This window comes from Telopea speciosissima, chromosome 7, assembly GCF_018873765.1.
Source record: "Telopea speciosissima isolate NSW1024214 ecotype Mountain lineage chromosome 7, Tspe_v1, whole genome shotgun sequence".
In the NCBI taxonomy this organism is placed as follows: Eukaryota; Viridiplantae; Streptophyta; class Magnoliopsida; order Proteales; family Proteaceae; genus Telopea; species Telopea speciosissima.
Window position 1 is genome coordinate 43409013 of NC_057922.1, and position 16404 is coordinate 43425416.

Here is a 16404-nt window from a genome sequence, read left to right on the forward strand (position 1 = left end):
TTTGTCTAAAATTCAGTTTTTATCTTTCAATTTTTTTCGCTTTTCCAACCTAATTCATCATTACTTGTGGTTGTCTCTACGCTTCGATTTGGCAACCCAATAGCCCGGGATGCTAATTGCCGAAGACCGAAGACCTTTTCTTCTTTGCTTCCGTTTGTTTAAACGGAAACAAAGGTTATTTGCTCAGCCCTAGAAGGGTGGGTAAACCCCTTTTCTTCTTTGCTCCCTTTGTTTCCGTTATTTGCTCAGCCCTAGATGGGTAGGTAAACCCTTAGGATAACTTTTTCCATTTTTTTTTTCTGTTGATCTTTCCTTTTTGATAATCTCAATGTTTATAGGTATAATCTTCTACATATTCCCCTCCCTTCACCTCCAGATTGTTGTTGATTAGCTGGGTTTTAACTCGTTTGGTAAATAGGAGGTAAACGTATCTTCAAACATAGTTCTTGCAAATCTTCATTATTATGTTTTTACAGGAACGCAATTATCTTCTTTCAAAATTGGGGGAAAGGAGGACAACGTTGCCCTTTTGAACACCCATCTCCGATAGGCAGGAGGTGACGGAATCAACCGCACGCCAGACTTCCGGGAAGGTGAGGTAGCAACCGATGGAGGCGTCGATGAAAGCGATCTTACCATTGTGGGCACGGGAGGAGATGAAGGTGGTGACATCAAGGGATTCGTTGCAGGGGAGAGCAATGAGTTTTCACTTGCTGTAGTAGACGGAATCGGACTTGTAGAAGCAGGTCCTTGGATCGATGTCGATGGGTTTGCTATCAGACGCCATGGTTAATACTCTACTCAACTTCCGATCTTCTCTCCAGCAACTCTTCTGCTTGAGATTGAGTTGCAGGTAATGTGACGAAGAGAGTGGTGTGACGAAGAAGATTTATTTTGGGATTTTTAGATCTAAGGGTTAACAAGTAACTTTACACTTGTAAGGGTAGTTTAGGGATTTAAATTTATTTAAGTGGCTGACATCATCACTTAACAGTATAAAACTAACGGCAGGTACTAATTTGTCATTTTGGGGTCTAAACCAAAGGGTGATTTGAGTTTTTTCAAAAACCAAGGGGTGATCTGAGTTTCGATTGAAAACCAGAGGGTGATCGGTAATTTACCCATACATATATACGTGTTTGCTTTTGATTGGTGAGTTAACCACTCATTCCACCGCGGTTAATAAAAACCATGGTGTTATATCAATATGGGAGAATGTTCTCTATGCCACAGCGTAGGCTACGCCAGACACATGGGCCTATGACTCAGGGGGTAGGGTGGTCATTATGCCCACCCCCATGTGTCTGGGCGCAGCCTGTGTTGTGGCACAAAGAACATCAGCCCTATCAATATTTAGCTATAGTTAATAAAAACCACAGCTTTCTACCAATATATATATATAATGTATTATATCTTTTGGGGGTAAAGTATAGATATATTTACAAAACAAAACAGAAAAAAATTATTTTGAAAGTGGGATCCGAGGACATTGTTTGGGAACCATGGAAAATTGATAAACCTAGGTCTTAACTACCTCTTTTTTTAAAGTGGTATTTGATGACATTGAAATCAGGTTAATCAATGTTCCATTTCGAGGGCCTTCATTGCAGACATATATATAATATAGGCATATATGTATCTTTTTTTTTTATTTATAGTAAATTATAGATATATCTGTAAAACAAAAAAAACAAAAAATAAATAAAAATATATATATATATATATATATAAGAATAGGGATAGACCATTCAGGGGTTTCAGCCTAACAAATCAGAAAAGAATCTAAGTCTTACAAAAAAGAGTTAGGAGGATTTTGTGAACAATTTGGACTTGCATCCAAAGAAACCTCACATAAAAGGCATAAAACTCATCGCCATATTAGGAAATCCAGACATAAATTTTACAATAGAGATCAAATACCAAAGAAAGAATCCGATAGTAAGAGAAAAACATGGCGACCTTCTAAAAATTCATTCCAAAAATCAAAACTTACCCAAAAGCTTGGATGTTACAATTGTGGTAAACCAGGACACATTGCCAAATACTGTAGACTTGCCAAAAGGATAAATTCTCTAATTATGCCTGATGATACTAAAATCCAACTTCTTGCTGACTTAGCAGAAATCAAATCCAACTCAGAAACTAAGTCTGAAGACAATGAAATTAATCAAGTAGAATCAAACAATGAAGAACAAATCTCCCTTTGCACTTGTAGTCAAGGAATATTTTGTGATAATTGTAACGAATCTGAAGAATCCAAATCTATTAACATGACACACACAAGTCTAGGAATGAAGAATTTTGAGAAACTAGAAGAATTTCTTAATTTTGTTGATCAAATCAAAGATAAAAATACCAAAAAATTATATCTTCAACATGCCCAAGAACTCGTACAGCAATTATCAACAATTACAACACAACCTAAAGCCACATCTTACGATATCAAACAAATTTATAAAAGGTTCAGAAAAACACCCATTGCCTCACAAACACCTGATCAAATACAGTTCACAAACTTAGAACCCACCACCAATGATCTTAAAACAGAAATTAAAAATATCAAAGCCGATATTGCAAAACTGAAGAAAATCCAACAATCCATTGAAATAGAAGAAGAAGAACCACAAACGAGCAATAACAAAGATTTTATTGATATTATCAACAATGTTTTCATGTCAACAATGGTATGTAAATATAACTCTTGTAATCTCTTCTTCCCATAAAATAAACACTGTGGCATTAATAGATTCAGGAGCACAATTAAACTGTATCCAAGAAGGATTAGTCCCAACACAATATTTTGAAAAATCAACGCAAAAACTAACCGGAGCAAACGGATCTAGACTCAACGTAAATTATAAACTCTCTAATGTTCATATCTGTAACCAAAGAGCCTATCTTAAACAAGTTTTTATTCTAGTAAAAGATCTAAATACTAAAGTAATCCTAGGGCAACCATTCCTTGAACTCATTAAACCTTTTATAGTAACCAACCAAGGCATTTCAGCCCAACCTTGTTCTGAAGTTGAGTCCATAAACCAAAGCCATGATGGAACTGTTACAATCACTTTCCAACGACACAAAGAGAAAGCTAACCTTGAGGAATTTGAAAACCTCAGCCAAGTACCTAGCCGTGCTTCAACATCCAATGCGTCTACCTCTACCCTAACAAGTTTACATCTAGAAAACCAACGTTAATAGGAACAACTAAGAACTTTCAAACTACTAGGGTTACAGACACATAGTAATGTTGCCCAGGGTTTTTACGAGGAAAGATCTCGACCTCCTTCTCCTACTAATAATCCATCCTCACCAACACAAATAGAAATGCAACATGATGCTAAAGTTAGTGTCATTTTCTTAGAAGACTTCCAAATAGACAAACCAAAACTCCGACAAGATTTCAATCTCCCCAAAAACAAAGAGAAAAAAGATTGGTTTTTTAGTTATTTCTCTGAAACACAATAACAACAGATTAAAAATCTTTGGTATGACAAAATGAATGTTATTAAAACCAATATTATGTTTTTTACATATTTAGATATCTATACAAGTAATAGAAATATTAATTATCCCTTTTCAAACATTAGTGTGAATAAAAAGGTCTTCCGTATTTACACTATGGTAGAAGATAAAACTATTGAATCAATCCACCCTCCTACCTCAAACATAAAACTAAAGTAAATAATGGTGAAATTCTTGCAACACCTTTCAGGTCTATTGAAGGAGTAAGTGATAGATCAAAGAAGGTTATTGAACAAGTCAATTATACAAACCAATATCTACAAACTATAGGAAACCAGCTAGTTCGAATAGAAAACCTTGTCCAGAAAGATCTACATACTGAGTCTCCTTCTCCTACTACTAAGGATACGACCTCATCAACAACCACACTATTCAAACCTTTTACTATATCAAAAAAAAATCTGAAAAATCTCAACACCATAGAAAGTAAAAATTTCCTGGACCAAGTTTCCACAAGATTATCTTCTTTGGTTATCCCTGACACACCCCAAAAGGAATCACAGGGCAGCACTGTTGCTACCATACATCAACAATCTTCCTCTGAAACTTTCAGTGATGATGAGGAACAAGTCAACGCCATAACCAACTCCTACATGTCCCCAAACTACTATCCTAGACCTACTTACCAGATCTCCAACTTGAAAATGGAAAAGATTTCTCCCAAGCAAATTATCAAAGCGACATCATCTATGAATGGAACATAGATGGAATGTCTGATTACAATTTAGCCAATAAACTTCAAGAAATGACCATGGTCAGCAATGCCCATCGTATCAAAGAAATACCTGACCAGACCATTGCAGAAATAATTATTTCTGGGTTTACTGGTCAACTCAAGGGATGGTAGGATAATGTTCTTAGCCCAGCAGACAAAGAATCAATATTAAATGCAATACAAATTACTGAAATAGGCCTTCCCATCATAGTCAATAATCAACCAATAGGAGATGCTGTTAATACCCTTATTTTCAGTATCACTAAGTATTTCCTAGGAGATCCTACCAGACTCAAGGATAGATCCTCCGAACAATTATCAAACCTCAAATATAAAAAACTCCATGATTTCAAATGGTATAAAGACACGTTTATGACAAAAGTCCTAACTAGAGAAGATGCAAACCTTCCATGTTGGAAAGAAAAATTTATCACAGGACTTCCCAGTCTGTTTTCTGAAAAATTGAAACAAAAATTAAGAGATGAAAAACAATGATGATATTCCTTATCAAAGCCTTACATATGGAGACTTTATAAGTCTAGTTCACAAAGAAGGACTAGCTTTGGGTACAGACTGGGAATAGGGATAGACCATTCAGGGGTTTCAGCCTGTTCAATGGCATACTCCCAATACATGATCCATGCCAGACAACATTGGATAAAGAATCGGAGGAGGTCTGGTTGTTCAGGGATCTGTTCAGTGTGTTGGCAGAAAATGTGAAAGGCTTCAAAAACTGGATCTAGTAAATGTCAAGAATTGGGCTAAAGACAGCCCACCATCTAGGGAACCAATGAGGAATTGGACTAGAAAATTTGTAGTCAAAACAAAAGAACCAGGAATGTTGGTTCCTACTATTTTGGTAGAAGAAAGCATGGTGCCAAGCATCCATGTAGTCAAAATAGTGATAGTCTTGAGGTTGGTAACTTTGTGAGAATCTTTTTGTAGTGAGAGGATGAGTGTCTCAATCTTTTGGGCTAAGGATTTGGAGGATTGTTACTGAAGTATGGGAGACTACATGAGGATCATTTTTATCAAAGTTCTGTTTTATCCGAACAGAGTCCGTATCAACAAGGATAAATCATAGAACTCTTGGGTTTTGGTGTTATTTGGGGAATAAAAGTGCCATCCTTGGTAGCCCTACTCCTTGGACTATTGACCAAACCACAGCCGTTCAAAATATCAAAAAACTTGTCAAAGAAATCCCCTGTCTCCATCTTGCTGATCCTACCTTATTCAAAATAGTCGAAACTGATGCTTCAGATTTAGGCTATGGAAGTATTCTTAAGCAGGTTCAAGATGATAAAGAACAACTTGTCCAATACGCCTCCGGATTATGGAACCATGCTCAACAAAATTACAGCACTATCAAAAAGGAAGTTTTATCAGTCGTTTTATGCATCCAAAAATTTCAAGGAGACTTATTAAATAAAAAATTTCTTGTTCGCGTTGATTGTAGTGCAGCAGAACAAGTTTTAAAAAATGATGTTCAATTTGTTGCTTCCAAACAGATTTTTGCTTGATATGTATATATATATATCTTTTTTTTTTGGTAAAGTATAGATATATGAAAAAATATATAATTTGAAAGTGGAATCTAATGACATTGAATCAGGTCAATTGGAGTTCTAGAAAAAAAGATTCTATTTTGAGGGCCATCATTGATCGACAATGATATGACCAAAAAATTGTTTAGGGACCATGAAAAATTGATAAACATTAGTCTAAACTACCTATTTTTTAATGTTAATGTTCCATTTCGAGGGCCCTCATAAGTATATAATTTATATATATGTATATCTTTTCTTTTTGGTAAAATATAGATATCTACAACTATATAATTATATAGTTATAGTTTTTATAAACGGTAACTATGCATCTATATATGACCACGGTTTTTAGAAAGTGCGGCTAGAAGAATGGTAACTACGGTTTATAGAAACCGCATCTAAAGGACTAGTAAATACCAACAGTTTATAGAAACCGCGGCTAAAGGACTAGTATTTACCGCAGTTTTTATGTTTGCAACCCCAGAGTACATTTTACCGTATTTTATGAAAACCGCAGTTAAAGAGTATCTTTCACCACGGTTCTCGGCCACCGCGGCTAAAGACCTCCACCCAAGTGTGGTTTTGGGGCACTTTTTTTGTAGTGCAGTTGCAAGGTCTCGGTGACTCATGTCTATCACATCCTACATCTAACGGTAACACATGAGGGAATCGACAAAGTAGATTCTTCGCCAATACACACATCGAACATGTGAGTACTCGTATTCGTACCCTGACATCACATGTCAGGATTTATGTGTCCATCAAACCTCGGTTCGGTCCAGTTCAGTCCGATTATCCTTTAGTATAATTTGTAAGTTGAAATGGACTTATTAATATTTGTTGTAACTAATCTTCACGATCATGTGGGAACATATTTTTTATCCAACCAATTGACGGTTCCAGCTGTATTTTCCATTTCCACAAAACCGATTAACAAGAAGATGCATGGATATACATGGAAGGGTAAATAATTAAATTTGAAGTCAAAATGTGATACATGGTCAATCTAAATCATTTCTTAAATATTCAACTGTTAGGACCATCTGATAGCCCTTCCACTTGGCATAGACCAGGTGGAATGAACACACCTAGCTTTTGCAAAGTGAAAAAATGATGTATCTGAAATATTCTTGTCATTTGTCAAAAGAATAAAATTTGATAGAGGATGGTTCATGTGCCCACCATCCTAGGGTTCACAAACCGTTCCTAGGATTTAGTATGTTCCAAAATACCCTCTTGCTACCCTTTCCCGCCTTGAGTCACCGTGGGTGAAGGGAAACTCTATCCTTTTATGTATATAGTAGCCCTTATTTTGTCTTGCCTTAACTCTATTAAAATTGAAACTCAAATGTGTGAGCACGAGAGTGAACAATCCACAAAATTAAACCCTATCTAAACTCTCACATGGAGTATATTAAGGTATGGTCTTTAAGATATTAGGCAATAAAGCTTTCTTATGTGGGCCATTATAAAATGGAAATGAAAACCTTTTTGTTTTTCATGTTGTAAAGCAATAGTGACTTTGCTGGTCGGGTTGCCTATATACGGATCACCCCTTTATGGTAGAGTCCTTGTAGACCAGTAGCTCGCGTGAATCACATGACTTAGGACTTCACATTTGCTTGGCACTTCCCATTTTTTTATTCAATCCTTAATTAATCTCATTCTTTTGCCATAGGTCTAATATCAAATATATAATATGTTAAAGTTCAAAAGAAGGCTGCCGGGTGGTGTGGATCTTGCGCCCACAATAGTGTGCAAAATTATCATCGATACCAGCTCTCATGAAATAAAAATGCGATCTATGTTGATACCCCATGTATGCATTCTCATTTGCCCTCATGCTGGGAGATTACACGACAAGGCAGCGATCTTTTGCCGTATGTTAAAATTGTTAACTTGTTCAAATGGGAATAAACTACAAAATGAACTAATAGAAAAAGTGAGCAATTGGTAACGGATCTGGTATATCGACCAATCAGTGAATTAGCTTGAACTAGGGAAGTAAATAGATAACCGAAATTCGAATCCGCATCTGTATCCGTTTAGGGATAACTGTATTAGTTTAGAGATATCCGGAAAAAAAAACCGAATACTCCGTTAAAAATCTGTCCCAAAAAAAAAAATCTAAATACTTAATAATAAAAAATTAAGTAAATAATGATTTTGAGGGTTTTTGAAGATTCAACAGGTTCTAGAATATGATGAAAAGAGATTTATGATCTAAGAGACATGGATTGAGAGTGAATTGTATCCGCTAGGGGGAGGAAGGTCCAAGTTACACAAGGTAGAGATGTAAATAGATGGTCGAAAATCTGAATTCGATCTGTATCTGAATCAGTTTAGAGGTATCTGTATTCGGTTAGGGAATATCCGGATCCGATCACATATGATCCGTATCCGATCCGTTTACATCCCTAACTTGAACCCTAGATTTTTTGTTTGAAAATGACTTTTTGATGACCAATACAAACCAAGATAGATGAACTAAAACCCCTTTGTGTGACCTTATTTTTGTCCATGAAAAAGGAAATCTACACAACGATCCACTCCCATTGATACCACTGGATTGTATTAAGGAAGGGTATTTTGACTTCGTCAATACTGGATGAGAGTGTGATGATGATAAAAAAAAAAATACAATTACATGGTCACATCACCAATGAAGAAGAGATTTCTCTACTCCACGGGTGAAGGAAAACTTACTCCAAGTAAGAAATTGAAATGTGTTTTTATTTTTTATTTTTTTGGTAGAAAACTAAAACGTGTTTGAAGACCTCATTCCATGAAATCATCCTCCTTTTGTTTTTTGTACAATGAAATCATCCTTTTACTGGCGCCATTTCTGAAGATAAACATGTCTAGATACACATTTTTGTACATATATAATCCATGTCAATTCCTTTGGTAGGTTTAGTCCAAAAGAGAAACCTACAGCTTTGGTAGGTTTAGTAGTCCAAAGAGAAACCTCCACCATGTGGGGTACTACATTGTCTTGTAGACTTTTACTTCTAATGCAATAATATTGTAAGGGAAAAGGTTGGACACGCATGAGGTGAATTTTTATCAGCTCAAGGCTGATGCACCTTCCAGTGCACTTTGAAGTGGTTTTCTTTAAAACACTTCCTCAAATGCATGTACACTGTCCGATGTACTTTTTAGATGCACTGAAAACTTGAGGGGTTAAAGGTCCTACATCGGGCTGTCTCTCTCTCTGCCCCATGTCAAATGATGCTCCTATCCAGTCCATCGTGTGCTCCCCATTGATGCATTCCTACTAGATTATGGAAACCAAGCGCCGTGACTAACCGTCGCCCATCTTTTCATTAATGAATTTTTTTTGGCAAAAATACTACAGTAATAGTTTGAGAGAACAATCATAACACCCAACCACTCCCAACCAATACCTTAAAATTTTTAAAAAACTAATTTGAGAGTAGAAGGGATATTATTTTACTTCAATTTTTTTACAATAAATCTTCATTATATTAAACTATAAGAAAAGGCTAGGCACATTACCCATTGTGTCAATTTCTCTTTCCCCGCCCCTCGAAAAGACCCTTGCCCCTCATGTATTATGTCTCGTCCCACATCCTATTGGTGTCATCTGCTAGTTTACCACATGCAGACAGTGTGCCTATTGTTCTCCCTTGAACTATTTATCTTTAATTTTTCTTGCTTTGTACGCATGTTTAATAACTTCATATGTACATTTTATAAAGCCATATTACAAAGTCATATTATAGACATTGAATTTTGTCACCCTAAGAAACCCTTTGGACATTGTTGTTTGGTGAATCCAATTCTCAGTTTAGTCAAGGAAATACCGTTCACTCTTCCCCAGCAAAGACGGTCCAACTTTGGTGCGACACTGGGGATAGGTATAGTTTATCACTTTAAGCCCGAACCTAGCCTTTGGTCCAAAGGCAATGTCATTCCACCATCATTTTATGCAAGAAAACCTGTTTACAGGTCCTCACTATGAGGACAGTTTTGATTGTATTCCCAGTAGAATTCACATCTGATTTTTGTATCAACTGATAGTACTCATGTCACCAAAACAAAAAAATAGTACTCGGAAAAAAATTTCCAACGATATATAGCTCTCAAAATCCGAAGGTCAGACCGGAAGATACTGTTGCCAAAATTTTATCGGAAAAAACGCGGTAGAGGCGAACCTTGGCCGGAGATTTCGCAAGTGAAAGAGAGATGCTAGCGAAAATCGTGGAATTCAACAGTGAATTCTCCATTCTCGGGCTAATAAAGCAGGTTTTCGTCGGTAAAATGCCAAATCCCATGAGATTCAGAAATTTACAGTTCAAAAAAATCCAGAGAAAATGCCTTTGAAAATCCCTAACAAACCCCTAGAAACACCAAAAATATCCTCAGGGCTGGAATTTTGCCAAAAGATTAAAGGGTTAAATACGTGTACCCCTAAAATGCACCAAATACTCCTCATATCCCCCTAAGGTTCTGACAAGTCCATGTACCACCCCTGAAATGGCTTTAGGGGGTAAAGTAGGCATTAAATGTTAAAAAATGATCAAACTACCCTTTCTTCTATCTTTTCTAAAATTTGAAAAGACCTAATTGCCCTGACCTATTTGCTAAAATTTGAAAAGACCAAACTATCCTCATCTTCCCTAAATCATGATCTTCTTTTACAATGTAGATACCCAATACCGCCACCACCACCACCACCACCGCCGCCACCCACCATTAACACCGTCACCACCGTGAAGCCCCACCTCCAACTCCTCCACCTCTACCAATTCCACCACCGAGTCCCCCTTCCTTGCTTATTCCTCCACCAACACCGCGGATTTGGTAAGGGCGGCGGTGGCTTTGAAAGGTTTCCTTCAAGACCCAGGTGGGTTTTAGCTAAGAGCATTTGGAGATTGAATGTGTAAGAAGGGGTGGAAGAAGAATGACAGTTTTGGGGGGAGTAACAGAGAAGAAGGGTGAGATTAAGAACACCGTATTGGTTGGAATCAGAAAAGATAACATTAGCAGACAACTTCTCAATTGGGCCCTTGTTAAATTTGCAGAACCAGGGGACATCGTCGTGGCTGTCCATGTCTGTCGTGATCTTGGTAGTACTTAACTTTTCTTTGATTCCTTCTGTTTCCATCTTAATTTTGCATTCCTGGTCTCTTTAATTTCATTATACTATTCTGCTTTCAAGTGATTAATGTCAAACCCGCCCCTGACTGGCTGGGGATTTGAAGGTAGGACAAGAAACCCCTGACATGGCATCCAAGCACACTGTGGAGTGACACTCCAGTGATTGAATTTAATGGATAAGCCTCGAGGATGTTCTCCTGCATATCTGTCAAAAGATGGATTGTAGACCTTTGTGGATGTACAGCCCACTGCACAATGTACAGCCTGAGGAAGTTATCATCCCTTGACTCTAGAACCCTTGGACTGAATCCTAGATCTAGGCTAAACTAATGATGACCCTCATCACCTTGAATGTTTTAGATAAAGCATTTTTAATACTCAAATATCAATTCTCATGATTGGTTTGATAATAAGAACCCAATTCCATGCATACATCTTAAATCCTAACATAAATGACAAATTCTGCTAATTTACAGATTGACCTTCTCTCAGTTAAAGTGATATAACTCTACCACCCAAACTTCATTTGTGTTGGTTCCAATTTTTTTGGAAAATAGACTCATAGGGCTGCATTTTGTTAGAAGACACCATTACCTAGTTCTGTCTCTAAGTTAGTTGAAAGTTTAGCTCAATTGGCTGTCAAAATAGGGATCCTGCTGTTTTGACAGGTTGACCTTTGTGTAATAAAAATAGCATAACTTCATAACCTAATCTTCATTTCCTTTGATTCCAATTTTCCTAGAAACTAGACTCATAGAGCTTCACTTTCCTAGAAGGAACCATGGCCCAATTATGTCTCTAAATGGGCTGAAATTTCATTTCAATCCAAAACATTCTGCAGATGAATTCTCTGGGCGATGGCACTGGGCGATGCAGCAAGGCCCAGTGACATCACCCAGAGTGGGAACTTGCTGTATTTTAATGTACAGATGTGTGGGGACCACCCATATTGGACATGGACACCCTCCAGAGATAGAGGGGACTCTGAGGGACCACTTCATATCCCTGGTTCACTGCGGACCCCACCAGAGAGCCCAGAACTGAATAGAATCAGTTTCAAGAATCAGTTTTTAAAAGAAGGACTAAAGCCAAACAGGTCTTAGTTGGCCTTGGCTTATAAATAGGAGGCCTTGGGCTCATTTTAGAGCCCTTGGCAGATCTGAATCCGAGAGAGGAAGGAGAGGAAAGAAAGGAGAGAGAGAAGAAGAAGAAGAGGGAGGAAGAAGGAAGGAAGAGGGGAGGCTGCTGCCATCACCCATAGAGGCTGGAACCGAGCTTCTCCAAGCTCCCTCAGGTATAACAATACCCCTTGTGCCTGCTGTTCTCTGTCTCCTTTTTTGAATCTGTGTTTTGTGGAGGCAAATCGGGCTAAGGAAAGCCTAGATCAGCCAAGGGCTGCTTTGTGCTGCCTCAGATCGAACATGCAAACCTGTTGCGTGTGAGATCTGAGCATTTTTCATATAATAAACCTGCTGTTACTATTCATCTCCTTAGGTCCATGCTATTTGTTGAGTTTTTAGCCATCTGGCAGCCCCGAACAGCTGGGAACTGCCTAGAACAGCTCCAGATCTACCATGCAAGCTTTGAGCATGGAAGCTCTGGGCTTTTTAGTCCATTTAATAATTCTGTTATGCTGTTTTTGGGAGCCGATTCTGGTTGTGCTCTACTGCACTGCCCAGATTTGCTCCTGATGGGCTGATTGAGGTCCTGGGTATAAGCCAAGGCTAAAGAGACCCAAACCTAGGTGGTTACAGCCCTAGACCATTATTTTCCAGCCTTACCTAGGGCTGAAACTGAAATCCAAGCCTAGCCAAAACCCTGAACACTATTCACCAGGGTTATTTGGGCAGCCACAAACAGGTTGACTGGAACCCTGATGGGAAAATCAATGGAACCATGAGATAGACCATTGCAAGGGCTACCTAGATCCCCAAACATGCAGAGGATCAAGTGTGAGCCCAGCCCTACAGGGCCGACCTTGGAAACTCAGCCCAAGGCCGATTCTGCAGGCACTGGGTCATGCACTGGGTGATGCAGCAAGGCCCAGTGCAAGGCCCAGTGAATGGAATCTTGTTGTATTGAAGGAGTAGATCTATAATTTCCTGATGGCCTTGATCCCTGGACACTGTGGGATGTGGGAAATGATAAAAATGCCCTTCCCCCACATCTGTCCGTATGTGAAAAATATTTTGGAACCCCAAGTGAGCCCTGCTTGTGAATGTGCACTGCTGTGTTTGAATCTGCATCACTGACCTAAAGTGCACAGCAGTGTAATGATGTCATAGACTGTTGTGGGACCATGTTCTGACCTAGAGGTAGGTATGGGCACTGACAAATGATTAATTTGCCCCTGAACCCTAGGCACTGGCCCGGAGAATTGAAAGTGATCTCGGACTGAGCACCGAGTCAAACCAGTGAGCCTAGACCAACACTAGGTTATCCAAAATAGTGTTAATAATTAAAATAACATATTTCTAATTTATTGCTTTAGGATTTGTTTTCGTGCTCGAGGTGCATAGCCAGATATCGATCGGAACTGAACAAACATCTGAACCAGTAGGATCTAACCAAGGTGAGTGGAATTACGCCATGAGTGTAGGTGTAACACGACTGACGGGTCATGATAACAACAACAATATTTATTGTCTTTAATTACTTTAAATTGTTTTATATTCGCATTTGAATTCTGAATCTTATTTGATGAACATTGAAAATGTATGATAATGCTTGTGTGTGAAATTGCTAGATTAGATGCCGTAACCGGCTTGAAAATGAGGCCTGTGGTAGCCCGTATTATGGGATACGGTTGACACCGCCTGACTCATACGATGCCACATAGACATGGGGCTAGAGTTTCATCACCCGTGCTACGCACCCTTGCCAATAGGGGTTAAGGTGTTGGATGCCTGTGGGAGTCAAAACAAATGTCAGGAGCTATATGCCGGGCTTTATGCCAAATGTTAGGAGCTATATGCCGGGCTTTATGCCACAATTAATATCAGGAGCTATATGCCGGGCCTTATGCCAAATGTCAGGAGCTATATGTCGGGCTTTATGCCACAATATAATCCAAAGAAAGAAAAGAAAAGAATTAAGCTAAACACTAATGGTTACCCCACATGTTAATCATAGAGGGCTGGTCGGGCTGACCTTGGTGAGGGAGATGCTGGAGCTGACTGGTCCTCTCCGACAACTCAATGGGTGTATCATGGGAAGGGGTTGGAAGCCCGCACCAGTGATACATGTAACGGGGATTGTAGTAGCACAGACCTACCTTAGTTGTGATGTTAGGTGGCTAATAAATAAATGAACTGCATCTCATGTAGGACTCATTTGGTTGTGCTTGCATGAGCATGCATGGTTTATATTTCATTCACGGGCTCGATGGAGCTCACACTCTTGGATATTCTCTTTTAGTTAATTTTGTAGGTATGAGCCTGCCAGTGGGCGAGAAAGCTGTCGATGGAATTGTAGATCTTCCTCATCTCGTTGCGTAGCGACGACCTTATTATTATTTAAGTTTCTTTCTTTTAAGAAGTGTAATTACCAAGATAATGTGCCTATTGATCATAAACGGATATGTATATGGTATAACATACGAATTTGGGGTTTTATTATTAATGATATAAATCATCTGTGGGTAGTTTGATCTTTCGTTGCACTCTGATATTCATATATTATATCTTTTTTTGCATCAATGTGTGGTTTGTGACGTGTAAATACTGCTTCTAGATCCTTGGGACTGGCAGATGTCGTAGGATATCCGGTCACTTGCCTAAATCCTCCCAGGGGGTGGTTTGTGTCATGACAAAGTGGTATCAGAGCAAGAAGCTCTATTTACATTCATGAACAACGGAAGTAGGATGGTGGGTGGTCTAGAGACAAAGAAATAAAAGTTTTAAGAAAACACCAAAATAAAGAAGTAGAAGAGCACAGTAGGAGACTAGCTAGGTGCAAAAGCCGATAACTCTATAATTGAAGAGGCATAAACTTTTACATCTGGAAGGGAAACTGGGAGAGTGCAACCAATAAAGCAGAAACAAACACAGACATAATTTGGAAAATTCTAAATTCTAGAAATTCTAAAACTAGCTCTACTCTTGAGTTGAACCTTAAGCTTGAGATGATAATCAACAAATCATGGATACCTATATACCTAGTTGTATTATAATTGAACCTTGATAGCTAGGGACTTTTGTGTAATTAAGAGGGAAACAGAATACCTTTAGACCCATACTCATACAACCTGTATCAAAATTCTACTCCAACGATGGCCAGGCCAAAGCTGGTGCCTGGTTTGGGGTATGCTGGTGCATATCTTACCTAGCCCTGCCTTAAGATCATCACACCATGCATTTCAAATTTTTGCTCCAAATCTTTCAATTCCAATATTTTAAGTACATAAATGTCACCTCAATATATGAAATATATTGAATTTTTCTGTTGCATCCAAGTAATCATAAATCCTGAATTCCTTTCACAAAGCAAGCATGGTGCAAACTCGATCCAACAGAAATATTCCTTGTGGAGCATGTCCTCCTGTTAACCCTCTAGTCAATCCTCCCAATGAACCTGTTGCTCAGAACATAGAAGTTCCACCTGCATCCGCACCTGAGTCCCCTTCGGCTCCTGTTACCTCACCACATCCGGCTATGACTGCCGGTGAACTGAATACCATCGTAGTAAACATGATGTAGATCATGCAGCAACAACAAGAAATGCTGGCCCATATGACCACTCAGTTTGCGACCCTAATCTAGTAACAAGCGATGCCACCAGTCAATCAACTCCCATAATTTCCACCTTTGGTTCCTCAGCATGCTGTAGACAACTCCACTGCTAGGGTAATGGAGAGATTCAAGAAACTACAGCCGTCGGGTTTTTCCAAGATCAGCTCAGAGGCGATGGAACTGGAGAGATGGATTAGTGCCCTGGAGAAGGCATTTGAAGTACTGGAGTGTACGGATGCACAAAAGATTATATGTATGGGCTATCAGTTGCAGAATGAAGCCGAAGCTTGGTGGAAGGCTACTAAGCCAAATCTGGAAGTCACCCATCCGAACCCCACGTGGGAGCAATTTAGAGAACTTTTCTTCAAGAATTACTTCCCAGAGAGCTTTAGGGATAGAAAAGAAGCTGAATTTATCGCATTGGAACAAGGAATTAAGTCAGTGCTGGATTACCAGCAGCAGTTTGAGGAATTGTTCCATTTCGCACCGGAACATATAAAGGGGGAGGCTAGCAAAACAAAGAAATTTGAAAAGGGGCTCAAGTCTGAGATCGGGTCCATCCTGTCAGTCATGGATATTCAGACCTATGCACAGATGGTCGATAAAGCCAAGACTATAGAAGATAGACTGAAAAGGGGGACCACAGTATCAACAGGGCTAGGCAAGAGGCCTAACATCTTCCAAAATTTAGAACGGCTCAACGAGACCTTCCGAGGATCTAACTTAAGTCCTAGCCTGACACAATACCGTGGGTTTGAAATGG

The 16404-nt window shown here is 38.8% G+C and overlaps 1 long non-coding RNA gene across 1 annotated transcript; it reads right to left on the bottom strand.

Moving 5' to 3' along the window:
* Positions 1 to 504: 504 nt before the first annotated feature.
* On the bottom strand, positions 505 to 14516 carry LOC122669159. Its single transcript, XR_006333972.1, has 4 exons — positions 14507 to 14516; positions 7020 to 7022; positions 3670 to 3675; positions 505 to 818 (listed from the first exon to the last, which is right to left on the bottom strand). It is a non-coding gene; the product is annotated as an uncharacterized LOC122669159 (long non-coding RNA).
* Between the last annotated feature and the right edge of the window lie 1888 nt (positions 14517 to 16404).